At 37.8% G+C, this 16,742-nt stretch overlaps 3 long non-coding RNA genes across 4 annotated transcripts; all 3 read right to left on the bottom strand.

Annotated features, from left to right (window-relative positions):
• Positions 1 to 8,833: 8,833 nt before the first annotated feature.
• LOC147511236 (uncharacterized) lies at positions 8,834 to 9,652 on the bottom strand. The gene is made up of 3 exons (XR_015216963.1): positions 9,525 to 9,652; positions 9,311 to 9,446; positions 8,834 to 9,032 (listed from the first exon to the last, which is right to left on the bottom strand). It is a non-coding gene; the product is annotated as an uncharacterized LOC147511236 (long non-coding RNA).
• A 16-nt stretch (positions 9,653 to 9,668) lies between these two features.
• Positions 9,669 to 11,839, bottom strand: LOC147511235 (uncharacterized). Of its 2 annotated transcripts, none has more exons than XR_015216961.1 (4): positions 11,729 to 11,839; positions 10,001 to 10,062; positions 9,836 to 9,924; positions 9,669 to 9,721 (listed from the first exon to the last, which is right to left on the bottom strand). It is a non-coding gene; the product is annotated as an uncharacterized LOC147511235 (long non-coding RNA). The 2 variants fall into 2 exon arrangements; XR_015216960.1 differs by lacking the exon at positions 11,729 to 11,839 and adding an exon at positions 11,104 to 11,621.
• A 3,248-nt stretch (positions 11,840 to 15,087) lies between these two features.
• Positions 15,088 to 16,031, bottom strand: LOC147511234 (uncharacterized). Its single transcript, XR_015216962.1, has 3 exons — positions 15,918 to 16,031; positions 15,308 to 15,428; positions 15,088 to 15,135 (listed from the first exon to the last, which is right to left on the bottom strand). It is a non-coding gene; the product is annotated as an uncharacterized LOC147511234 (long non-coding RNA).
• Between the last annotated feature and the right edge of the window lie 711 nt (positions 16,032 to 16,742).

The following is a 16,742-nucleotide window of genomic DNA, read 5'->3' as shown; positions in this document are numbered from 1 at the left end:
TCATTAAACCCGCCATTATGCCCAAACGGGTAGCTAACATTGCTGTTGTCCCAAAAAAGAACGGAGAAGTTCGTATTTGCGATGACTTCACATACATCAACAAAGCATGCCCAAAAGACAGTTTTTCCACTCTCACGCATCGACCGCCTTGTCAACCAAACCTACTATCACGCCTTACTTTCATTCATGGATGCATATAGCGGATACAATTAGATCCCACTCCACCCGGACAACCAAGAAAAAATTGCCTTCATCACTGAAAAAGGTCTATATTGCTACACCGTCCTCCCATCCAGTCTCAAAAATGCTATAGCTACATTCCAATGGTTAATCAACACCATTTTCAATGACCTGATTGGAAAACCCAAGGAAGTTTATGTTGATGATATGCTCGTCAAAAGTATGGAAGCTGCTGACCACATCATGCATCTAAAAGATGCTTTCGACCGACTCTGCCAGCACAAAATGAAGCTAAATCCTGCCAAATGCCTCTTTGGCATAACTTCCAGCAAGTTTCTCAGATACTTTGTTTCCAATCCAAACAAGAAATCGAAGCCAATCCTGATCAAATCAGAGTTATAGTCGACATGCTAACTCCAACCACCAAAAAGCAAATACATATACTCAATGGACGAGTCGCAGCTCTCAATCAATTCATCTCCAAAGCATCTGATAAGTGCCGACTTATCCTCGAAATCATCCGCAAAGGATCCCCATACACATGGAATGATGAATGCAATGAAACTTTCTCCAAGCTCAAGAACTATCTTTCAACTCCATTAGTAATCTCCTTCTCAGTCGGCGATGAAGATCTCTGTCTATATCTCTCCACATCTGATGCCGCAATCAGTGTTGTACTTCCTATAAACGACAATGGAATCGTTTACAAGCAAAATGTTACTATCTACTGAACAACGTTATACTCCACTTGAAAAAGTCGTCTTCACTCTCCATTATTCTACCTATAAATTCTGACCATATTTTCAAAGGCGCACCATCAAGGTCATCATAGAATACCCACTGAAACACATCTTGAATGACAAATCCAAACCCGCACGCATCGCCAAATGGGTAGTCAAACTAGCAAAACATGATCTCGAGTTCTTGCCATGAACAGCTCTCAAAGCTCAAGTCGTCGTAGATTTTCTCAATGATTTTCTAGCCGAAGATCCACACTAGCAGCTAGAATATGAGCCCCGAACTCCAAAGCCCACAGAGCAAGATGTATGGTCTTTTTATGTGGATAGTTCTTACAACAACGATGGCACTGACATGTATGTGGGCACTCCACTCACCAGAGGGAGTCATCATCAAAAAATCTGACAGCATGGATTTTGCTATTTCCAACAATGAAGCAGAATACGAAGCTCTCATTGACGGTTTACGTACCACCAAAACCTTGCAAGCTCAAAAAATCAAAGCCTACAACGAATCTCAGTCAGTGGTCAAACAATTTAATGGTGACTACCTTACCAATACTGGAAATCTCGCTCGCTATCTCCACTTGGCTAGACACTTGGCCAATTCGTTCGAGAAGTTCAACCATGAACATATTCCTCGAGAGGACAATCAACATTCTGATTCCTTAGCATACCTAGCCACTCACACTAATTCTAACTCACCTCAACTCATCTCTATCGACATTCGAACTAAACTAGCTTACTTTGATCATCAAGAAGTCGTTAATGAGGTATCAGATCTCCTCCCCACAATGGAAGCAGACATACAGACCTGCTAGATGAAACCCATCATTGATTATCTACAGGGTAACATATTACCCTCTGATTCCCATCAAACCAAAAATCTCCAATGCAAAGCACGAATGTACACCCTCAATAATGATCGACTATATCGCAAATTTGCAAATGGACCACACCTCTGTTGCCTCACCCCGTTTTAGTCTCAACTCATCTTAGCTGAAATTCATGAACGTGAATGTGGCAATCTCGCAAACGAACGATCCCTGGATCACAAAGCTATTCAACAAGGTTACTTCTGGCCTTACATGCACTCCGACGCACACGTATATGCTCAACGATGTGTCAAATGTCAGACATTCTCTCGCGATATTCACCAACCAGCACGACTGCTTCACACTATATCCAGCCTATGGCTATTTCACATGTGGGATCTCAACATAGTTGGTCCACTCCATAAGCAACCAAAGACAGTTTATCAATTCGTCCTCGTCACAACTGATTATTTCACGAAATGGATCGAAACAACTCCTTTAATCAATGTCCGAGAATACGACGTCCAAAATTTGTTTGGGGCAACATCATCACTCGCTTTGATTTACCACATACCATCATCTCAGACAACAGGACTTAATTCAACGGCCAAACCATATCAACATTCTTCAAGAAATGGAAAATATATCGAGCATTCTCCGCCCGCCTTTACCCACAAAGTAACGGCCAAGCCGAAATATCCAACAAATCCATCCTCGAAGTCCTTCAAAAGAAACTGGAAAACAAAAAGGAACAATGGCCAAATCAACTCAAAAATGTCCTATGGGCTCCACACACTACCGCTCAATCGAGTGCCGGCGTATTACCTTATCTCTATGCTTTAGCACAGAAACCGTCATTCCCTCTGAGCTAACAGTCATGACAACTCGCTCTAAATTAGTTAAATCCGGACTAAATGACAATGTTCTTACACAAGGCGTCGATCTCCTCGAAGAACGACACGACCAAGCCGCCATCCACTTGGCTCATTATCAACAAACCTTACATAAATCATATGATCAGAAGGTCCACTAGTTACACTTCCAAGTTGGCGATCTCATTCTCAAACGAATGCTAGACGAATCCAAACTATCGCCCAAATGGGAAGGACCTTATCTCATCCACAAAGTCATAGGAAAAGGATCATATTGGCTATAACATTCCATAGGTGAACTTTTACTACGACCATGGAATACCGCCAGACTCAAAAAGTTTTATGCTTAACTTCCTTGTAATCATTTCACCAAATATCAATACAAGACAACTTCCCCCATCATACATTGCAGCAATCCGTTACTACAAATTAGTTCGCTAGCAAAAAAAAACATCCTTGTTTGCTAGCCTAAAAGTGACTCCACTATCAGTTAGCTGACCTCTTATCATTGCCAAATGACAGGTCAAAGAGCAACTCAACATCTTATACGCAGGCATACAACATCCAAGTATGTTAAGCCCAAAAGCATCACACTCTCAAACACTTGCCCATTTTAAGAACTTCATTGAGATAGGCCAAACAACGTTTCGATCATTAGTTCGCTGGCAAAAGAGCATCCTTGTATGCTAGCCTAAGAGCAACTCCTCCATCAGTTTGCTGACCTCTGATTATTGCCAAATGATAGGTCTAAGAGCGACTCAACATCTTATACGCTGGCACACAACATCCAAGTATGTTAAGCCCAAAAGCATCTCACTCCCGAACGTTTACTTGACTTAAGAACTTCATTGAGATAGTCAAAATAGTGTTTTGAACATTAGTTCGCTGGCAAAAAAACATCATTGCATGTTAGCCTAAAAGGTACTCCTCAATTAGTTTGTGATAAGATCCCAACACTGTAGTTTTAACCCCTTAATAGTATTATATTTATGTCAATTTTTTTTATAATAAATAAGAGTTAATAATGTTTACGTGTTTTAGTGTATTTCAAGCTTTAGAATCAATTATGTGAAGAAATACGTCACTTTTGCAAGAGAAATTAGTCAAATTGCTTGCTAGAGAAATTATATGATTAAAGCCCAAGTTTCAAGGAGAAAAAATCTTTTTAAAGCCTAGTCAAAGCTGAAAAGTCAAAGTCAACATAGGTAGAAAAATAGCGAAAAAGTCAACAAAACTTCCGCAAGCCATATCTTTGGACTTAGACTTCGGAATTTGGCCCAAAACGATCAGCTCGGAAAGATATTTCTAATGGTCCAAGTCTTGACCTAATCCGAGTAGTAAAAATATATGAAAAGGGTATTGCAGTAAATTCCAGTAGATAAACCCTTTATGGACTTATGTAATTAGGTTTTTAGCTTGATTTAGTGGCCCAAAGCACAAGCTCCAAAGCCCATGCCCGAAATTGTAACCCTAACCCTCTCCTATATAAAGAAGATGAAGGCAAAACTCTATTCTCACTCCCTCCCATTAGTTAGAATAATTTAGCTCTCTTTACCCCCTTTTTTAGTTTAGTATAGTTTAAGTAGTTAGGGTTTATAATTGTAGCCTCCATAAAACCTCCATTAAAATACATTCAAGTTATTATTATTATTCAATTCAATTGCTTCTCTTTCTATTATGTCTTCTTCTCATTCTTTTGTTCATGATAGTCCCATGAATCAAAGCTAAACTCCCATTAGAGGGAGTTTGAATGAAGCTTTGAGAGGACTTGATTTATTAGTATAGATTTGTTATTTAGGGTTTCAAGTTTAGGTTTTTCTTGACTTAGAGATAAGAAGAGTTTAACCTAAACTAGAGAATAGTGAATTTGCCATGAGAATGGGAACAAACTTTCTCTCATGCTAATTAGTTTATGACTAGAGATAGTATAAAGTAATTAGAGATCATTAAAGGTCTAGTCTTTATATTTTAACATTGTGTGAGAATATCTAGACTAGGGTTTTCTATATACTAGAATGTTAAGAAATTAAAATTTGAATTTCAATCTCTCTCTATTGTTCTCTATATTTTATTCAAGTCATATTTAATTATTTTAATTAAATTAGTATAAGTTAAATTCATATATTTAGTTTTGTAGTATAAATTCACATCCATAAATATTGCCCTCACCATTGTTTCCTTGTATTTGATTAGTTGAATTCATTTAAGTCTAAAGAGTTAAGAGTGGAACAATTCTGTACTCTATATATTGTATGAATATATATGTCAGAGTAGGAAATAAATAATTGATAACGTAAGAATAAGTTAAAGAGATCTACTATCGTTTTTACGATTTATCAAATGGCGCCGCTACCATCTTAAACTAACTCAAGACAAGAATTTAATTAGTTGAATCCAAGGGGCAATCCCCCATTCTCTACCCACCCACCCTTTTAATTTTTCATTCTTGTTTCTCACATTTTCATTACTGTTTAAATTTGATATTCACTTTTTTAAACTCAGGCTCTGCCCGCCCTCCCTTTTGCCTTACACAGAGTGCGACCGCGCCCCCTTAAGACTGTGGGAACCACAGTGAAGAATACTACAGTAAAGGAAGACACAAGATCTACCATGAGTCTCCAGTAAAATTTTGGCGATTTTTGGCTCTGTTTTGATTGGTTAACCATTCAATTGTTTGTATTATATCCGAAAACTATTTCACAAGATCTACCAGTAGTTTGCTATATTGGAAACAACCAAATTAATAGAGCAAAGTTCGTGAAACTATTTCAGGAAAATTTGTATTGTTCCTATATTGGAGCGCGCCCACGCCTTAACCTCCAATAACCTAAGTTTGCATTTTCTTCAATTTTCTTTTACAGGGCGCACGCACCCTAGTTACCTTATATTTGAGCGCGCCCGTGCCCTCTAAAGTAAGCCCAATTTACAGGTTAGTTACAAGTCATATTTTAGTTCGAAATATTTGTTGGTTCGGTGTTCCACGCTTCTACATGACACTGAGATTCGTATTGAAGACGTTATTCATAAGCGTAGCAAGGAGGCATTCAGGTTCTCTTTCTTTCACTCTCGTCTCTTTTGTCATAAGAGTTTAATTCTAGTATAATCAGGCTTCTTTGACTGCTATTATTGTTCTTTCATATTAGATTTAGCCTTGCATATATAAGATTAAGGTCTGGTAAGAAAAAACTATCTAACGTTATCTATCATAAACGTCAACGCACACGCCTATCTAGAATATCACACACCACACCTGCAATAATGGCTAAAGAACCAGAGACTCCTCTCTCTGATTTTTACAAAGCCCTGATCGATGGACCTAAGTCATGCATCGTTCTTGTAGACCTCCGTGGACTCATGGGCTAAAGTGGTTCAATTGTTCATGGAACAGTTTTACCCACTACTGAAGATAGATGAAATGCTTTAAAAGATTCATTTCTTCCACCATAACCCTCATGAATCCTTTTCAGAGGTCTAGAATCGTTTCACTGATCTTCTCATTGAATACCCGTATCACAATCTTGTCAAGGACATGCTTGTCAGCGTATTCTTCAAGGGCTTTTCACATCATCATAAGGAGGTTCTAGATATCATGAATGAGGATAGTTTTCTTAGTAAAGGAGCCTTAGAGGCTTATAAATTCTTAGAAGATCAATCTAATAGAAACAACAATTGGGGAGGTAATGATGTTCCCCGCTCCACTCCTTCTTCTTTTGAGGTTAAACCTGATCCTGAGCTTAAAACTCTTATTGATGCCCTCACTAAAATGGTAGATGCCCTTTCTGTTCAAAAGAAACCCACTTCTGTCATGAATATAAACTCTACTCGCTATAATATCTGCTTTAGTCTTGAGCATTAAGACTTCTATTGTCCTCTTGTCTATGAACAACCACCACCACAGCCAGAAAATGTCTGCGCTTTTAATAACAACCCAAACACACAATGGAGGCAAAACACCAATTATAATCCACGACAACAAGCTACACCTCCAATTATTAATTATCAAAATGTTAGGTCCACTACAAACTTCTACCAATTTAACCAACATCTAGGACAAGTAAACTTAGGTGCCCATAATAGAGGTTTAGTGCTCATGACCCAGAACTATCAACATCCAGACATGAACGCTCAACAAGATTTAATTCCACTCACTCCTCCTATGACCACTCCACCAATCAAACTATCTACAGACGAAGTAGTAGTGGTTTTGTTGGAAAAACAAAATCAAATTATGCAACAAAACTCTAACTTGATGAAAAATCAGCATGATCAAAACTTTAACATGCTACAACAAATTATGCAAATGATGTAGTCTTTGTGCCAAAAGGTTATTGACATGTCTCCTAACCAAAATAATAACCAAACAGGCATGTTTCCAGGTCAAGTAGTGCCTAATCCTAAGTCAACAAACACTGCCTTCGAAGTAAACAGTATTCAGTGTAATATGGTAATATAAACCAAGGGAAACTATAGGCAGTCACTACCCTTTGTTCAGGGAGAGTAGTTAATAATAAAGTGATTATGCCTGAAGATCACTCGCAAACAGAAGCTGAAAATGAAACCATACCAAATACTTCTATAGAAACTGAAGACCCTACAACTGTAGAAGTTCCAGTCCAACCACATACAAAAGGGAAAACCTTAGAACCCCATAATAGAAGTTGAAGATCCTATACCTATAGAGGTTCCAATATGGACACCTAAATGGAAAGCGGCTAAAGATAAAGTAAAGACTAATAATGTTGTTGACCCTTATGCTAAATATAGAGATAAACCACCATATCCCCAACGACTAGTTGTATCTAAAAATGACGAGAATTTTAATGAGATTAGGGAAGTGTTTAAAAATCTGACTATAAACCTACCTTTTCTACATGCTATAAAAAGTCTACCTAGACACGCTATGTTTCTAAAAGAGTTGTGCACCAAGAAGAGGAAAACCAACATACCCAACGAAGCCTTCTTAACTAAACAATATCCCTCTTTATCTTAACATAATGGAATTGTTAAGTACAAAGACTCTGGTCGTCCTACTGTACAATGCATCTTAGGAGATTACTTCATAACCATTGCTCTATTAGACCTGGGGGCGACTGTTAACTTACTCCCATTTTATTTATATAAACAACTAGGTCTAACAAAACTTCAACCAACCAAAATGACTTTGCAATTAGCCGATCGTTCTATTAAGTACCCCAAGGGCGTAGTTGAAAACATTCTCGTTAAAGTTCAAGACTTTTACTATCCACCCGACTTCGTTATTCTCGACACAGAAGTTGCTCATGATTCCATTCCCATCATCTTAGGGCGTCCTTTCTTGGCAACTGCCAATGCCCAAATCAATTGCCGTGATGGCTCAATGACTCTTTCTTTTGGAAATCTTTTGTGGATGTTAACATGTTTAGACTCAAGCAGGGACAACTAGGTTTGCCTATAGAAAGAGAAGTGAAGTCCATTGAGAGTTTTGTATCTCACATTAGTGCAGCCGACGCTTTCGTCCCCACACTAGTAGATACCCCTCTTATGGAAGAAGACAAATATCATAATTTCAACTCCTTAGACGAGATTGATGACTTTCTCAAATATGCAAATGACACTACCAAAAGAACGATTTTACCCGACTGACTATGGCTGTCGCGAAAGGTATTACCCGACAGACCAAAACTGCCGCAACACCGTCGGAAAATGCTCGGTCGGCATAGCCTTCCGACGGTTTTTATTGGTCAAAACAGGCTGTCGGGGTTGAAGATCTTTGCCGACGGACATTCCCGCTGTTAATAACCGTCGGATATGCCGGCTGTCAAAAACCGTCGGATAGTTCCCTCGCCATCAAAACCGTCCGGATATTCCTGGCCGCTAAAACCGTCCGGATATTCCTGCTATTTAAAACCGTTAGATAGTTCTCTTTATGAAACCGTCGGTTAGACCAGTGGCGTCATCGGTCGTCGGATATGCCACCGCTAGCTAGCCGTCGGGTAGTTTGCTACTAGACGGTTTTCATCCATCGGGTATTAGTTCTTTATTTTAAAAATATATTTTTATAATAATTGTTTCAGGTATCCCAACATTACATTCTTGCAAGTTCCCACTCAAATGCTACAAACGCCAATGTATTCATAAAGAAACAATGTGTTCATAAAAAAAAAATAAGAATAAGACATGTTGTTCACTAAGTATACATATTACTTCCTTTAGAAACCAAAATCAGCACCACGCATTACCCATCCTGTCTAACAACCAGTCCTAGTAATCTCTAGTACCATTACTTACAACAAACATACTCAAAAAACCAAAATAGATGAAGTTTGCATATCCCACACAATAGATTACTCATACTGCAACCTTGATTCAACCCTTCAACAAAATCACCAAGGTCCAAAGCGTCTCACCAAGTTGGTAATCCATTTGCCAAGATCTTGAAGTGAGTTTTGCTGACCAAAAAAAAAGAAGCAGAAGAAGATCATGAAGTACTCTCTTAGGAACTAGAAATAATTCTAGCTGTTCTATTCTAGCTATAAGTACCTAAAAATACCCAAATAAAAAATCCCAGCCCATGAAAATACCCAAACAAAAACACGTGCTGGAAGAATGTAAGAAATTTGCTAATCAAAACAGAATCAAAAGCCTTAAGTTTGAATGTAAGAAACTTGCTAATCAAAACAGAATAAAAAACAAGTGCTGGAAGAATGTTTGAAGTTTGTACACTAACCAAAACAGAATCAAAAGCCTTAAGTTCTATTTGTGCGCCCTCTATGCGTCCTTGAACAACTGCATGCCTATCTTGGATTTTGAAGAGCCATGTGTGTTATAATAGCTTGTAGCTTTGTTCCCACTCCTAAGATTGCCTGCAAGCAGTTCAAGGGTGAGATTGAACTTCAGCACTAGTTAGGAAAGCTACTACCATAATACATAAAATTGCTTACAAGTAGAAGAAACACGGCTATCCACAACAACGCCTGCCATCCTGGAAATAACAATATGATCCAATGAAAAGACTGCATCTTAAATTGAATTTGAATTGAGAATATAAATAACCAGAAAAATGTTTGATTAAAGACGTGAGCTCACCAACAACACATTCAGAAGCAAAAATACCACAACCGAAGGCCATAGCAAAGGACTGTTCACATCATGGAGCGATTCTTTAAATTAAAATGCATAATTAGAAATCCATTATCAAAAACCAACACAACTAGAAAAGTTTCTGATAGAACCACAACCAGTAATGTCATACCTAATTCCAACAACTATCTTGAAATCGTCTTCTAATGACCTTTTGATATATTTTTGAAAGTTGAACTTACTACCAGGGGATAAATGAACCTATAAGAATAAAAAGTTAGCACAATACAAAACAAAAATGAAGGAATTTGATGATTTGTTGTAGACAAAAACTCACACTAATGAATCCATGATGCATAGCCAGGTAGTCGGACTTGCGTACAGATCTGAAAAACAAAACTGCCGAAAGGAGAGTGAAAATTAAGATTGACACCAACAGTTTTTTGCATCTTCAGATCCTTGATTGAATGTCAAATAAGAGAATATCTAGTAAAAGGTATTTGAATGCTACTACCTTACTACTAAAATTTCCATAAGAGCTACATTCCATGGTAAAGAGAATTATAGCAACGCAATACATAAATTATGAACAATTTATGACTCAGAAGTCTGGAAGCTGAAATCATGTTAACCAATGAATGTAATCATCGACACTTTTACTTGAGAAACCTATCAAACCATTGGCTTGCTTCTTTTACCATTAACGGTGTCATTTGATGTCCAATTTCAGGCTGGGCTATCAATTGGCAACAAAAGAAAATGCACATTTGTCAGCTGAAGGACGGAGATCATGTACAATCAAAAGAAACGATGATGTACCAATTAGTGCACGTAACTAAACCTTATAAATACTCTAAAAAAACAAATGTAGACAAAAATATATATAAAGATTGATGAGAAAATATAATTCATGAGAAAATATAATTAGAAACCCCTCAACTTGAACAAATAATTTCGCAAGGATATATACTCCGTTACTGTATCAAAGCAATATTAATTGTGTACTATGACCAGCAAGCAACATGTCAAGGTGGCTTTCTAGTGTTGATTGATGCATTTAAAACAAATGCCTAGTGCAGGGAAAATGGGAAATACAAAAGAAATAGGATTTCACAGTACAGAAAAAGGACCAAGACATTCTAAGTATACTTCCAGCTTGCAGTGAATGTTGGGACAATTTTTTTTTAAGTGATTAATAGCAGTCGACACTTTGTATTAGTCAACTGTAAACAAAAAAAATATTCACAAAATTGGGATCATTTCGACAAAGAAGTCGAGTCATTTAGTGAGAATCAAAACACATTGTCAACATTTATTTAAGCAACATTTTCTTTGAAACAAAGAAAAGAACATACGCCAGTTCATTAGCAGAAATGATTTAACACGGACATTCATACATCGCGTTGAATGCGACAATGGAGCAAGTGTTAGTGAACATACTCTCTAGGCTAGATCTTTCTTCCTGAGAAACAGGAGACACAATGCATGCTCAAGGGCGAATTGTTGAGATATTATTTAATCAGCAAAAGAGAGAAGAGCTGCAGTGGTGCACAGGAGAAACATCTTTCTGCCAGCAATAGCATAAAAGGTTTGCAACAACAGAATCACAAGGATGGTGTCGCTTGAGATTTCTCACTAATTGCGTCTCTGACTGCTTTCAAGAGCAATGGCATTAGCTTCTGATTAGTGACAATTATACCTGTGTCTAGATCCAAGAATCTACCCTTTGAGAAGTCCATCTGGCAATTTGGTTGCTGTCGTGCTATTGGTACCACCATGGTACTCAAAAGTTGGAGTTTTGACTTTTCTTCAATTGTTTTTTGGTTTTCTTTATTTTACTTGCTGCAACTGTTTTTACCTTTCTTCTATTTTTTCTTCTTCAGGGATACCAGGGCACTAGGTCTGATCTGAGTGGCGTAAGCTGTTTTGTGTAGGTGTAATGTAGTATCTCCATTTTATCAATATAATATCTTTCATCAATATATATATATATATATATATAGTTCCATGAAGTTGTTGACGTACAATGTAGACATAATTAATGTAGATGAAGTTCCAAACAGACCTTTATTTCAAGTCCCAGCAATGATATCTTTTCCACAACCTGAGAATGCTTGATAGAATACTTGATGGCAGGATCTAGATCATCAGGGGTAAGCAAAAGTTGGAAGCGCAGGTGTCACAGCCCGATTTTCTAAACAATTAAAAAAATGAATATTTGAAATATAAATATCTCAAACATCACTATATTCAATTGTCTAAAAACCCAGGCTATGACGGGGTGGATACAACACGTGTCAAAACCTAAAACCCACATCATAAAGAATCTTAACAACAAAAATCTCCAAAATTCCTCAACCATCACTTTATTAAAAGACTTTCTTCCATCCCAATAAAATATCAAACCACTCTAAGAATAACAATTTCCAACATCGTATTCTCATGTCATATAAAAATGTAACCTACGTTATTACATCCTTCCAAAAAGATCGGACCTAATAAACTAAACTCCCCGGACTACTCCAGTGAGAATCCCAATCAATCGCCCAGCGTTCCAATGTTCCCAAGAACACACCCACGTTGCCAAAACAAAGCAAACATGGGTCAGCAAATTGAATTTGCTGGTATGAGTAGACTAAACACATATAAACATTATCATACTTTAATTATCCAAACAATCACTTTATATTATCCCATAACTTAATCATTCACGGCTTGGAAGATTGGTTCCACATTTTAACCGCATAATTTCTTCCCAAGCAAAACTTCCATTTTATTAACTTCCATCTTATTAACTCATTCTAATAACTCCTTTTAATATCTAAATAATGGAATTACACTTACCGATATCCGCCGCTGTATAAGGGTAGGACCGCGTCCCTGCACAAAATATTATTAAGTCCTACCCTCCTGCAAAAGAAAGTTAGAACTTGTATACATAACATATGTAGATATTCTATATGTATTCAAAGGTAAACCCAAGCACACTCGTATAAACAAATCTATTTCTCTTATCAATTAATCAATTACTTTTCTTATACACCCACCCTTTAGTACCTACTCCACGATTTGCACTCCACACATTTGCCAAATCACACATTTCTGTGTGCCTCTCTTCCACCGAATACCACAATATCATAGCCATCTCTGGGCTTTCATACACATATATCACAGCCTCTTTGGGCACAAAAACTCAGGTCATTCAAGGCACATTCAATGAATACCTTAGGCCATTCCCGCCACATTCAAGGAATACCTATCATATCACTAACGGGCCATTCATGGCACATTCAATGAATGCCCTGGGTCATTCCTGCCACATTCAAGGAATACCCAATCCTACATTCTCGTACACTCAAGGAATACAACTAACCCGCAAGGCGAATACCTTAGTTCCTCTTTAGGGCAGTCAACTATAATCTGGTCATTCATGGCACATTCAATGAATACCCTTATATAACACTAACGGGCCATTTATGGCACATTCAATAAATGCCCACCTACATATGACATCATCACTCATAAAACTCAAATTCCAAAACTTGAGGCGTGGAGAGTTCTAAAAGGGTGCGGTAAATTTTGTTTACGCATTATTGTACTTTATTTCATATATCATTTCAGAGAACGAATGAGTATCTTGATTCCTGTATTTTTTATTTACGCGTTATTAATTTCAGGAATGTCTTAGTGTCATAACGTTGCATATCATAAAATACTGCAAAATCACATAGTAGTTAATACACATACACACGTATATATAGAGGTCTTAGCCTAAAGTCAAGTATGCTAATAGCCCTAGACCTATCTTAATAACCCATATCATAATCCGAAAGTTAAAAGGTCAAATTGGGTCAATCAATCAAAGTCAACCCCGGTCAAAGTCAACCCCGGTCAAAGTCAAAGTCAACTATCATGGTCGGTCAAACCGCTGCTTCCATGTTTAACAAGTCGAGGTCATAGCCATGGTTCATGGCTAAGGTCAATGTGCATGGCTCATAGGCTCATGACTAAAGTAATGGTTCGGACCCAACTGGCCAAGCCCAAAACTTAGAACCCGAAAGTCTAAAAGTTGAAAGACCCATGTAGATCTATTTTAAGTCCAATGGACTGGCCCAAGCAATATTAGAAACGGGCCCAAAACACAACTGAGTTCGGCCCGAAAATTTAACTGAAACCGGCCCAATCAAAACCCCAATCAAAACTAAAGTGAGCTGACCCCATCAACTAATAAAATCGGCCCATAGAAACAAATCAAATAAGGCCCAACTAATCACAACTGAAACCGGGCCCAAGGAACCAAAAGATTTTGGCCCAAGGCCCAAAGCCCAAATCGGTGAACAGTTCACCTTCTTCCTCAAGCAGTTCTCCACCACCACCAAATCCGGCCACCACACCTTCTACACAACCACCCATTTAAACTATGCGGTTTTACTCCAAATGAAAAACCCCACATCTTTAATGAAAGCTAAAACTCCATTCTTGTGATTAAAATCGTCAACCCAAAACTAGATCTAAACGTTTTACTGCCACCATTAATGGCTTCTTTCAAGCTCAAATCGACAGCCCCCCACCACTCTACAACACTCAATCAAACAACAACCAACACAACATTCAAAAACACAACCCACACAGTTCAAACTACCAACAAAATCGACCAAAAACAGCCCCACCACCGATTCGGCCACCGCCATTACCGCCTCCAACCAAGCTTTGGCAGCCCCGACATCACGCACTACACAACCCAACAACACATCCAAACCAATCAACAAAAGTAAAAACGGTTTCGGAGCTCGCGCCGCCATTACCGACCTGTACGAAGCTCCAACAGTTTTGAACCGTCCCACCATTCAAACATAAATATCTACACCACCACAGTATGGTTTCAAAACCAAAATCAGGGGAGTTCAAATACCAAATGATTTATGTGGGGGACGCCATTGATGCTCTGTCGAAGCTTCGACAGTTTAAAGTACCAATTCAACGGTGTTTTCTAAAGACAGATCTAAACACATTTTAACAATTACTAAACTACCGGACAATTAACAATAACCGAATAAATGAACAGTAAATTCTAGTGAAAACATAGGACAAGAAAAGCGGTTTTCGTATTCGTGAAATAGCAAAATAGCTACTCACCTTAACTAACAACTCGACGAATTTTCCTAGCCCGAATCGTCGTGCTCCACCTCTCCAGCAAACCAGCTTCTTTCTCTGCCTCCATTTTTTTATATTTTATTATTTTCCAAAACCTTATTCTCTAGAACAATGTGTTTATATACTTGGGTCCGAAACCCAAGCCCAACACCGACTCGGGCCCAAAACCAAGCCCACGTATCCCGAGTCCAATCCGACGAATTTTTAAAATAAACAATTAAATTAATTAATTAAATAGAAAAATACGTATAAAAAACACGGGGTGTTATAGCAGGCCCCCAACATGTAACCATGCATGACCAAGATTTTCAAGAAAATCTGAAAAGCATTAAGTTGAAGACAGATGTAAAAGTTTTTGGTACTGAAAAAAGTCCTCATACTAGAGGACCAAGTATGAATAAAACATTGGAGGACAAACTTTGAAGGTGAAGTTTACCATACACAATTATAACCAACAGAGACAGCATATATTAACTCATAAAAATTTTACCTTGAGATGAACTTTGAAGGTAAAGTTCTCTGAGTGGCATGACAAATGAATCCAACGAAGAAGTCAACCTACTGTGGCTTGATGAAGCAATGAGTGAACTCAATGACTGGAGTTTTTCATACTGCAATCAAACACACAAAAGTCGAATGAGTCTACATTGTTAGTGGTGAAGATATCGATCTCAAATTTACTTCATTTTTATCTAAGGAAACCACAAAAGCGCGAGGATTTAATGATTGGGGAAAGCTCAATTTCAATCTTCTATGACAATTTTTATCTTCTATACTCACTAGTCACTACTTTTTTTTAACAAAGAAAAGTCACCTAATTAATTTCTCAAAAACTTTCAAGAAATATACAAATGGATCTCACAGAAAGATGCTACTCGAACTCTAATCTACACCCTTCCCCCCATTACATCATGCTAGTTACCCTAAACCGTCCTCCATGCTCAAGTGGTAAAAACGGGATTCGGTAATATTCAAAAATAGATGAAGAGATAACACATAAGAGGTCATAAATCTACAAGGGACTGCTCAAAAGATGGTGCAAATGTAAAAGAGAACAAAAACATCCCTCAAGGAGAATTTATTTGAGGAAATAGGAATACCTTATTTTTATGACCATGAATACAATCAAAAGTAGCCCGTATTTCTGCATACTTTTCTTCCCCAAAAGATTTCTTGTGAGTAGATTTCCTCCCAAGACACGAAGAGTTTTTTTGTTGCTTACGATTTTCTGTGTTCCTCAAGCTAGAAGTCTGCACATGTTAAAGTTAGTAATAGTGCACTTTAATTTATATCAAAACACATATGCCTAATCACCATGAAATAAAACAGAAAACCCATTAACCTTGAATTTCTCGAATTGCAATTATCCACAAATTGTCGCCAATCTTGCAGAGGAATTCCTTGTTTGGGATGTTCCCTCACAAAGGAAGGAGGTTGATCTTTGACGTATTTTTTGAACAACTCATGCTTGTACTCCTTCCACGCTTTCTGGAATTTGCTTATTGTCCAATCCGTGTCAATAGTATCGATGTTTTCAAACACATACATTCTTCCTAAAGTTTTAATAGCTTTGGGTATGATGCTCTCATGCGAATGAATTGGTTTCCAGCTATCATAGCGAATTGGGATGTCACGGCGAGCAATGTGACCAAGCTTGGTGATGAAATGGTCAACCTCTTCTTTGGGCTCATCTGGTTGACCCCACTCATTAAGCTTAATGATTACCTTCTCATAGCCTTCGGGCAGCTCCTCCGAAACACCTATCGAAGGACCTCTTGTTTCCTTAGAAGAGGAAGTTGATGCACCAGAAATGTGTGTCTCACCTGCATATATCAACCAAATTTGTTAGTAAGATCAAAACAATGGTATGGAAAACTGAAAACTAAAAGTCATCTCCATTACCTAAGTCATAACCAAGGCTGTCA

This window comes from Coptis chinensis, chromosome 3, assembly GCF_015680905.1.
Source record: "Coptis chinensis isolate HL-2020 chromosome 3, ASM1568090v1, whole genome shotgun sequence".
Classification (NCBI taxonomy): domain Eukaryota; kingdom Viridiplantae; phylum Streptophyta; class Magnoliopsida; order Ranunculales; family Ranunculaceae; genus Coptis; species Coptis chinensis.
Note: the sequence above shows the minus strand (reverse complement) of the source record. Positions and strands in the feature narration are given on the sequence as shown.